Source organism: Equus asinus, chromosome 2 (assembly GCF_041296235.1).
Source record: "Equus asinus isolate D_3611 breed Donkey chromosome 2, EquAss-T2T_v2, whole genome shotgun sequence".
Lineage (NCBI taxonomy): Eukaryota > Metazoa > Chordata > Mammalia > Perissodactyla > Equidae > Equus > Equus asinus.
Window position 1 is genome coordinate 58,582,938 of NC_091791.1, and position 9,911 is coordinate 58,592,848.

At 57.5% G+C, this 9,911-nt stretch overlaps 1 long non-coding RNA gene across 1 annotated transcript; it reads left to right on the top strand.

Moving 5' to 3' along the window:
- The first annotated feature begins 731 nt into the window (after positions 1-731).
- On the top strand, positions 732-9,565 carry LOC139044596 (uncharacterized). Its single transcript, XR_011501663.1, has 5 exons — positions 732-832; positions 2,575-2,669; positions 2,903-3,017; positions 6,857-6,940; positions 8,070-9,565. It is a non-coding gene; the product is annotated as an uncharacterized lncRNA (long non-coding RNA).
- The last annotated feature ends 346 nt before the right edge of the window (positions 9,566-9,911 follow it).

Here is a 9,911-nt window from a genome sequence, read left to right on the forward strand (position 1 = left end):
CCTGGATCACGGAGGAGGCGCCTCGGGCAAGGACCCTCCAGTTCTCCACTCCAGCCGTCCCCTCTTTGCCAAAGTCACTCACCCTCTTAGGCTCTGAGAATGGGCTGAATGACAACACGCAGAACTGAGGGGTCCGCGGGACTTCTGCCCAGGCTGGAGGCCACCCAGCAGTTCTGATGTCTCGTTGGAGGGGGATCTCTGAGGCCCTGCTGCCTCCCCGAGGCCATGGCTCTGTCAAGGCCGCGGTGGGGGCTGAGCCGAGTGGCCAGGCCTGGCTGTGCAGCCCGCTCCTCGCTGACCCGGCCCCAGCGCCCTCCCCAGCCACTCACAGCAGTGTGTTCCAGGCCAGAGCCCAGCCCTGCAGCTCCCCGTGGGGGTAAGCATCCACTCTCTCAGCTGGAGGGCAGGCGGGGGCAAGAGGCCCTTCCTGGGCCATTTCAGCACCTGTCCCTCCCCAGCATCACAAAGGTGACAAGAGAGCAGTGGGCTGTAAAGAACACAGTCTTGGTGCTGAGTGGACACACACACACTCTGATGACATACTTTTCAGAGACACACATGCACACACATGCTCACATGCACACTCTGATGACATGCACATCCAGGCACACGCTTTTAGACAGACACACTCATATTCCCCACTCACACCCCTTTATCATGGCACACGCAGACCCACGTGCCTCCTCTCTCACACATACACACGCTGCCAATGCCACCTGACCTGGCCGTGAGCTGTCCTCTGTGCTTGTCTGCGGCCAGAGCAGCTGACGTCAGCCTTCCGGAGTGGCTGTGAGAACCAGGTCCAGGGACATCGCACACAGGTCGCCAGAAGGTCAGCAGGTTCTTATACACCATCTGGGCCGGTGGCTCCCACATTGGAGGCACACCGTAGGGGCCTTTGTTAAAAATTCCCGGGCCCCGGGCCCACCTGAGACCCAGGGAATTAGCGTCTCGGTAGTGGTGGTGGTAATGGGGGCGGGCAGCGCTGGGATCTGACGCTGGACAGACTTAGTAACCACTGACCCGGCCCAGCCCCCTCACTGTTCAAATGCAGGAAGCAAGGCTGAGAGAGGGAGAGTGGCTTGCCCAAGGTCACACAGCAATGTATAGGAGAGCCAGGACTAGCTTCGGAGGCTCCTCACTCCCAGTCCCCAGGCTTCAGGCTGGCAGAGACCCTGTGCCCTTCCCTGCTCCCACCAGCCCTGAGTGCCCCTCCTGGCAAGGAAGCCAGCTGATGCTCACATTCTACAGAGGCAGGGGGACAGAGCCAGCCCACAGCAGGCAGTGACCTGGAGCAGGGCCTGTCTCCATCCCTCTGTCCCCCATGAGGGCGCCTGGTTGGGAGGCCCGGCTCGGGGAAGGCATGGGCCAGCCTCCCTGCAACCACAGATGTTCACCACAACATGCTGAGCCCCCCGCCCCTCTCCTCAGGGAGGCCGGAAAGGGGAGTCCATACGCTGCCCAAACATCTGGACTTCACAGAGAGAGTCAAGATACGCCATCCAGATGTTTCAAAGCTGGATGCTGGGTGTCAGCAGAGCGCAGACATCTGGGTGGAGGTTGCTGCTTACAGTGGAGGGGAGAGGGCGGATTTTGTTCAGAGATTCAGGGCAGTGTTGGCACAAGGCCGGGCATGGGGTACAGCCTAGGGACTTCAGTTCCCCACCCCACTGTGTGAAGTGGGGCACACATGGCCTCTTTGGGTTGGATTCAGATCCCAGATGGCATTAACAATAATAAAATAATAATAATAGCTACCATTTGTTGAGCACTCACTGTGTGTCAGGCGCTGTTCTGTGCTTTGCACATGTTATCTCACTTAATCCTGACAACAACCCTGTAAGCAGATACTATTACTGTTCTCATTCTTCAGGCAGCTGACACAGGGAGGTCATGTCAGTGGCCCAGGCCCCCCCAGTGAGCTAGTGGCAGTGCTGGGCTCACACAGAAGCCGGTGCAGGTCACCAGTGCATGCTGTGCCTCATCCCATGAGCACCCCCAGTGGTTTCCAGGGGCCAGTCCCAGCGGGCCCTGCGTTTCCCCAACATCATGTGCACATGAGGGAATTTTCATAGAGAGGCTGGGAGTCTGGAAGGTGCCCCTTTTCCCTGTGGTCAGAACTTGGGGAGGGGGAGGTAGTCAGAGGCCAAGCCAGGCCCTCCTCCCAGGCTGGAGTGGGAGCGCCAGCAGGAGTCCCAGGGCTTTCAACTCAGAGGCTGCTTCCCGCAGGAAAAGTGAGCTCCCACGGTAGAGTCCAGCTGCAGCCAGGCCTGTCTATTCTTCTGCCCCTAAGCCTTTAAGTCATCTGTTTATACAGGGAGGGAAGGCGCTGGGCTCTGAATCCCTGCTCCGTGGCCTCCTCCTCCACAAGCTAGGCCTTCAGGCTGAGCCAGGGAGCCCTGAGAGCCAGTGGGAGGGGGGGCTCTGGAGCCAGAACCACAGGATCACTAGGGACACCGCACCCATGATGCCTGCTAGCTGCACCCCTGTGCCTCCCCCCGCCCCCGCCATGGTGTTTCCTTACAGGCATCCAGCTCTGAGCGCTCCCTTTTCCTCATCCCAACATCCTGACAGGTTCTCACAAGCAGCTGGATATCAGCCATGTGCACCCTGGTGAGGATGCTCATCAGCCAGAGTCCTGAGAGCACAAAAGAGATCATCAGGGGAAGGTGAGCTGGGGGTGACGCCCAGGAACGGGAGTGAGGACCTTCCTGGGCTCCGTGGTCCCCGGAGAGGGAGGCTCTGCCTCTACAGGCTGCGCTGGCTCATTCATTCCATAAACGTGTCTTGAGAGCACTGGGACGGCCAGGGTGCGCACAAAAGACAAGAAGATGAGGTTTCTGGCCTCGAGGAGCAGGGGAGCTGGAAGCAGGGGGAGTCACCCATGGATGTCCTCGCACAGGTGTCTGCCCCAGGTGTGACAGAAACCCCCGGGAGCCAGAATTGCCATTTGAAGCGGCTCTGGAAGGAAGCGCGGTTTCCCTAGGTGGAGAACGGGCGCTTCGGTGTATGCAAAGGTGAGGAGGCCCCGAAACTCCTGGCGAATGTGAGGCGGAGCAGAAGGAGCATTCAGGGCACCGACTGGGAGGGTAAGGCCAGAAAGCTGGGCTGGGACTAGATCAGAGGGGGCCTTGAGTGTCCCCAAAGAGTTATAGGCAGTGGGGAGTCATCGAAGGTTTGGAACAAAGGAGTGAAGGACCATAGGGCGGATTACGAACGAAACCCAGAGGGGCCAGATGTGAGGCGGGAAGACCCCCATGAGGCCTGCAAGTGACACAAGGTGAGCCAGACCCAGGGCAGGGGCAGAGGTGTGGGGAGGTGAGCAGACTAGAGACACATCCTTGGGCCATATTTATCTCATTCCAGAAGGGACTGATGGAAGGAGTGTGGGTGGAGGCCTGGGAGGCGGAGCTTCAGGGTCCTCCTTTCTCAGGAACAGGCACAGAGGACTCGGGGGGATGGCTCAGAGGAGGGACAGCAGAAGGGCGCAGGCAGGAGGGGAGGCACTCAGCTTTGGCCCCGAGTTGGGGGCTGGCTTTACGAATAGACACAGGGTGGGGAGGGCGTTCCAGGGAGAAACTGGCTGAACAAAGGCTCAGAGGTGATGGCCACAGAGAATCTACATTCTCTGTTCTTCTTGAGACCCTCCACCAGCATCATCTTCCGGCCTGGGCTGGTGGGCATGGAGGACGGGATGTTGGACTTAAAATGGGGCATCTGGGTTGGAGCCCTCACTCTGCCACTGCCTGACCTTTGAGCCCATGACTTTCTTCCCCTGGCTCCTGGGACCTGCTCTCCCTGGTCCTCCTCTTTCTTGCTCTCCTTTGCCGCTTCCTCCCCATCTCTCCAGTCTGACGTTAGAGCCCAGGGTTCATCCTGGGCCTGTCTCTCCACCACACTCATCCTTCAGTGACACCTAGGAGAAGAGAGCGGAGTGTTGCAGGCAGGAGGGGCAGCACGGACAAAGGTCCTGAGGGGGGCAGAAGATTGGCAAGCTGGAGATACTAAGCAAAGACAGTGTAGCTGGGGTGTAGTTAGGGAGGACAGGGATCTCCAGGGCCCTGTAATGAACCATTTCCAGAACATGCAGCCTCTCAGTCAGGGGAATGTCAAGAAAAAGGGGCTCTCTTTCCAGAGAGAGAAACTGAGGCACAGGAAGGGTAGAGAGAAGTTCTGTCTCTCCTCGTGCCTGGGGTTCCTCCCTCCTCTGTTTCTCAGAGACGGGGAGTGACATCAGAAGCAATGGAGGAGCAGGAGGCCTGGTCTGCCCAGACTCTCCCCTAACTCGCCGTGGGATCCTGCACACTGCCACCCCACCTCAGCTTCCTTTGGGGAAGAAGGTTCTGGGTTATCCCAAGCTGAGTGAGGCCGGGCTGAGTCCCTGCTCAGATGGGTTGACAGCTCCATGTCACCTCTCAGGCTACTGTCCTGGACCCTGGGACAGCCGTACCCCAACAGGGTCCAGGCTCTGTCCTCCAAAGCATCCTGGGCAGTGGGGGTCTCATCTGGTCTGGAAGGAAGGGGACAGGATGGCCAGGTACTCTGCCCTGGGGACTGTGGGCTGGTTTCCAGGGACACCAGCTGTTCCCTCAAGTGACCGGGTCACCAGTCAGACCCCAGCTCAGGGAGCACTGGTGTGGGAGTCAGGAGGCCTAGCTCTTCAATAATCTGCTGGGTGACCTGGGGAAGCCTCACCCCTCTCTGGGCCAAAGGTGCCCAGAGGGGCCCACTGTCCCCAACAGGGCTCCATCCACAGAGCTCAGCCTGCCTGCCATAGCCGCCGATCAGCCAGGACCAGCTGAGTCACTGCCTCCTGTGTCTGGCTCTGCCGTCGAGCAGGTCTGAGCCCTCGCATGCCCTCCCTGGGGCTGTCTTGCCCCTCACCTCACCTCCATTTGCCTTTTCTGGAAAGCCAAGGCAAGCTTCCTCGAGTGAGAAACTGACGGTGAGCTCCCTGAGGGCAGGACTGGGGAGGTGCAGTTCACTGCTTTCGCTCTGGCCTGCTCAGGAAGTCCAAAGCCTGCGGAGTGTTCCTGCTCTGTGAAGTCCCGCAGGGCAGACCCATCGCAGAGGAGCTGGCTGGCCAACGACCCTCCTCCTGGGGCCCCTGAGGAGCAGAGCAGGAGCACACCCCCTGAGATGTCCCAGGAGCAGGAGGAGCCGCGAGGAGATGGGCCAACATCAGCCTTTGAACCCACAGTATTAGGCTTCCAGGCCTGGATTTTGTCTAAATCACTGGGTGACCTTAGACAAGTCACTTAACCTCTCTGGGCCTGAGTCTGATCCTGTGAAAAGTGCAAGAAAACTTCTTGTTTTCCTTCTTCTTCACCCTCCCACTTTGAAGGGAAGGAGAAATGACAGCAGTTACAGTCAACTCTGCTATGCAAACGTTGGGGGCTACAAACGGTGAGCAGACAGAGAAATCCAAAGCCCTTTGACCTGCCTTTGAGACCAAACACACACACACACTCACACACACACACACATACACACACGTGCAGCAGTTTGCCTTCCCTTTAAGGCCCCAATTTTGCAGAATTGGCAGTTAGACTTTTTTTTTTGAGGAAGATTAGCCCTGAGCTAACATCTGCTGCCAATCCTCCTCTTTTTGCTGAGGAAGACTGGCCCTGAGCTCACATCCGTGCCCATCTTCCTCTACTTTATATGTGAGATGCCTGCCACAGCATGGCTTGCCAAGCGGGGCCATGTCCACACCCATGATCCGAAACAGTGAACCCCAGGCCACCAAAGCGGAACGTGCGCACTTAACTGCTGCGCCACCAGGCCGGCCCCTCAGTTAGACTTTTTGATGCCTGAAACCCCCGATGAGGCCCAGGTTGCTGGCTCCTTGTGCTGAGTCATGGAGCTGGGCACACCTGTGCCGAGGCAGTGGGCACTTGTGTTAACCGTGGAGGTGGCTGAGTGTGCGACAATAATGGAGGGAATAGACATTGTGGTTCTGTGGCTCCAGTAATCAGGTCATTTTTACGTCCTAATTTAAGTTTTTTCAGACCTTACCAATATCTCCTCCCAGCCTACCCCTCCCAGTGAAAGCAGCTCAGTCATAACTTTAGAGCTAAGAGCAAGAAGGCACAGAGAGGCGAACTCACTTGTCCAGGGTCTCGTAGTTGGTTACAGGGACAGGAAAAGGCTCCCCCCGACTCGACTTCCCCTGCCAACACACACACCCCTGTTCCCCAAGCCCTTGAGAAGCCCTGGAAGTCAGCTCATTAGGACCCAAGATCTGTCCTGTGTCTGAGACCCAGCTGGGGACAGAAAAGGGGCCAAGGCCAAAAGCAGGAAGTGGCTGGAAGCAGAGCGGGACTCCAGAGTGAGCAACCGGCTCCGAGCTGGGGTGACCACACACTGGACAGTTCCTGGGGGGCAAGCCAGTGGAGCAGCCACGGCCTGAGAGGCAGCCTGGAACCCGGCCCTTGGGGAGGCCAGCACGCTCTGGGCTTCCTCTCCGGCACCAGCTCCTTCCACAGGAGCTACTCTAGGCGGGACAGCTGACGCCCGGGCCTTTGCAGGGTGAGAGGGCCCAGCAACGAGGCCGTTCACTGCCCTCTCCTCTCCTGCTGCGGTCAGTGCATGGCAGCCTGCGGCCTCCACGCCCGTCCTCTGGCACGCCCGGGGCAGGGGCCGCAGGAGCCTTCTGTCTTCCTCGGCCTCCCCTGAACCAGGAAGGGCCTCTCCATCAAGCACCATTCATTCCCTCCCCGTCCCCTCCCCCAAGGCTCCTTGATTTGGAGTGGATCCCGGGAACGAGGGCTCACTCCTAATGTAGAAGAGGGCCAGATAAAATACCCTCTGTCTGGAATATCTAAATTAATGAATGCACCTTTATTGCTTTCAGAGATCTGCAGGGGCATGAACCCAGCTGCCCATGGCTGTCCCTGGACCTCCCCTTTAGTGAGAAGATGAGAGACTGCAGACAACAGTAGGTATTACATTACAATACAAGACATCATATTAGCCCAATTTCATGATTGAGGAAAATGAGCAACAGAGAAGTCAAGTGCCTTGATGAGGTCACACAGCCAGGAAGTAGCAGAGGTGGGGTTTGGATACCAGCAGGCTAGCTGCACGGCCCCTGCTTTGAAGCACTTATGCAAACTGCCTCTGGACTCTTGGGTGTTCAATGGTCCCTCTGTCACCCAGTTTAGTCCTAATTTGGCTCCACAGAGTCTTCCTCCCTGGACGGTACAAAGGCCCATGCCGGCCGAGAGTCACATCTAGGTCTTTTTGTAAGGGATCTACGCCAGCAGATCTTTGTAGGCCCTTGTTAGTTTCCCCTGCGGCTTCCCCCTGCTCCTCACCCTCCCTGCCCAGGCCCCCAGCCCTGCCGCTCCTTTGTGGGGATCATGGCACCCGTGGCCAGCTCGGTGATTCCACTCACCCTGCGGAAAGCCACCCACTGTGTCCTGCCCACACGCCACGTCCTCCCCAAACAGCTGAGCCTGTGCAATGTGAGAGGGGAAACGCTTGCCAGAGGTTTCCGGAAAGCATCCAGAGGTCACTCTGGGCTGGCTCAAGTGGATCGGGCCCTGGCCACTGCTCTGAATAGGCACTGTCCCACCCTGGGGCCACTCCCTCAGCACCAGAGCAGGCTAATTGATGGGTGGGGAGGTGTGGAGGGCTGGAAGCTGGTTTGCAGCTGAAGGAGGCAAGAGGGGAGCCAGGCATTTGACTCAGCAGCTGACAAATATGAGATGCCAAGAGAAGGTGGAGGGGAGCATCCGGATCTTCAGCCCCAAACTGCCTGCCCAGGCCCAGACCCCATCTACACACCCAACCCAATCTCTACAGCCGGCCTACCCACCCCCCTCCCTAACCAGCCAGCCCCTTACCTCCCACGCCACCATCGACCCTCTCAGCCAATACCCAACCCACCCAGCGCTCAGAACACACACTCCCCACCTCCACCTGCTCTCACAATACTCACCCTGCTCAGCTACAGCCTGGGGTGTGCGCTTCCCATCTGGCTACACAAGTGAACACCCTACCTAGGGCATCTCTGTCCCACACCCACTCAGCCTTCACAAGGCCTATTTCTCTCTGATGCCCAGCCTATCAACCCAACTGCTGGCCAGCCCACTCGGCACCCAGTCAGCTCCTCAGCACAACTCCAGCCTGCTCGCGGGACCCCTAACTGCCCATCCATAACATCAACCAACCGCTAGTCCACTTACGCAGCCCACCCACAGCCCCATTTCATAAATCAGAGCCACTGTGCAGAGCCAGCTCCCTCTGGGTGCTAGTAAACGCAGATCTGCAGCTCCTCCAGCACTGTCCCCGAGTCATCTCAGAGGCCGCGTCCTGGACAGAGTATCTTCTACTCAAGGCTCGAAGGAGCAGGGCATGTGGGGCCGGCCACTTGCAAAGACTGCTCCCACGCCCCTCACGGCTCAAGTGAGGAGAGCACGAGATGGCTTTCCACACATTTCATGTCTTCGACTGCAAAATTTCCTGGGAAAGACAAGAAGTTGCAAAAACTAAGAGGCAGTTGAAGAGGTCGCCAGCAAATGAAGCTCAGGAGGCCAGACAGACGGACAGAACTCCCCGTCTCCCTCAATGCCAAAGAAAGGAAGGCTGAGTGGACTGATACAAGGGCCCCGGGCGAGGATTAGGACACCTGGCTTCCTCTCCTGGCCCCACCAGTCATGAGGGACCTTGGGCGCCGGACTGTAGGAGTCAGGGGTTCTGGGTATAGACCCAGCTATGACACTCACCATGTGGTCTTGAGCAAGTCACCTTGGGCTAGAGAGTCTTTGCCAGGAGCTCGGCTAGGCTCCTGGTCCTCTCTGTCCTCGGCACTCCAGTTCCAACCATGGGGCTCCTGCTTCATCTGCTGACCAAACCCCACCAAGTGCATGGCTTCCACGTCACCCCCAGTGCTGAGCAGGAGGAGAAGCAGGCAGGGAGGCCTCTCCAAGGGCTCCCGAGATGAAGACATGTCAGCAACATCCACATGGCCAGACTCCCCAGCCCAGGGAGGGCAACTAAGCGTTATTTCACACGCCAGCACCCACTGAGGGCTAGTTGCTGCTTGGAGCACAGTTCAGAGGAGGATCCTGTGCTCAGAGAGGAAGCACCGAGATCAACCAAGTGATGTCGGTAGAGGGAATAGGGAAAGGGGACACGAATGCCAGGAACTTGGAAACCCTAATGAAGGCCCATGCCAGCCTCTGGGTTTATGTCCCTGTTGTTATCCTCAAGCTTATAGTAAAGTCTGGTTTAAACAAGCCTCTGTCAATTGTGCTACCGGAAACGAAGGCAGAATGATGAGTCTGCTCCTGGGTCAGACAGCAAATGGGAGACAGTGCCCCCCGAGGTCAGCATGACGGTGGTCAGGTGATCACCTGGAGACCTTCCCGAAAGGGTGCCTCTCAGGCGGCAAGGATGCTGTGGAGTGTGGCCCACTGTGGGCCCTTTTTCCTTTTGTAAATTTTTCTTAAATTATCCAGTTTCCCTTATGAAAATGCAGGCTCCATGAGGGCAGAGCCTGGCCTTGTGTCTGCTATCTGCAATGGAATGAAGTGCAAGCCCTGGAGGGCCTAAGTGTATTACTCATTTTTCATTCACTTCTTCCTCCTTCTCTCTCTCCCCCCTCCCTTCCTTCTCTCACTCCACATTCACTCCTCCATTCGCTCACCCACCCATCCACGCATCCATCCATCCATCCATCCACCCACTCACACCTCCCTTCAGCAAAGATTAGCAGGGCCCGTCTCACCCCGACTGCTGAGGAATCTCTGTTCATCCATCTCAACCAGGCCAGGGAGGGTCTCAAGCTAGTACAGTTTTTTTTTTTTTTTTTTAAAGATTTTATTTTTTTCATTTTTCTCCCCAAAGCCCCCCAGTACATAGTTGTATATTCTTCATTGTGGATCCCTCTAGTTGTGGCATGT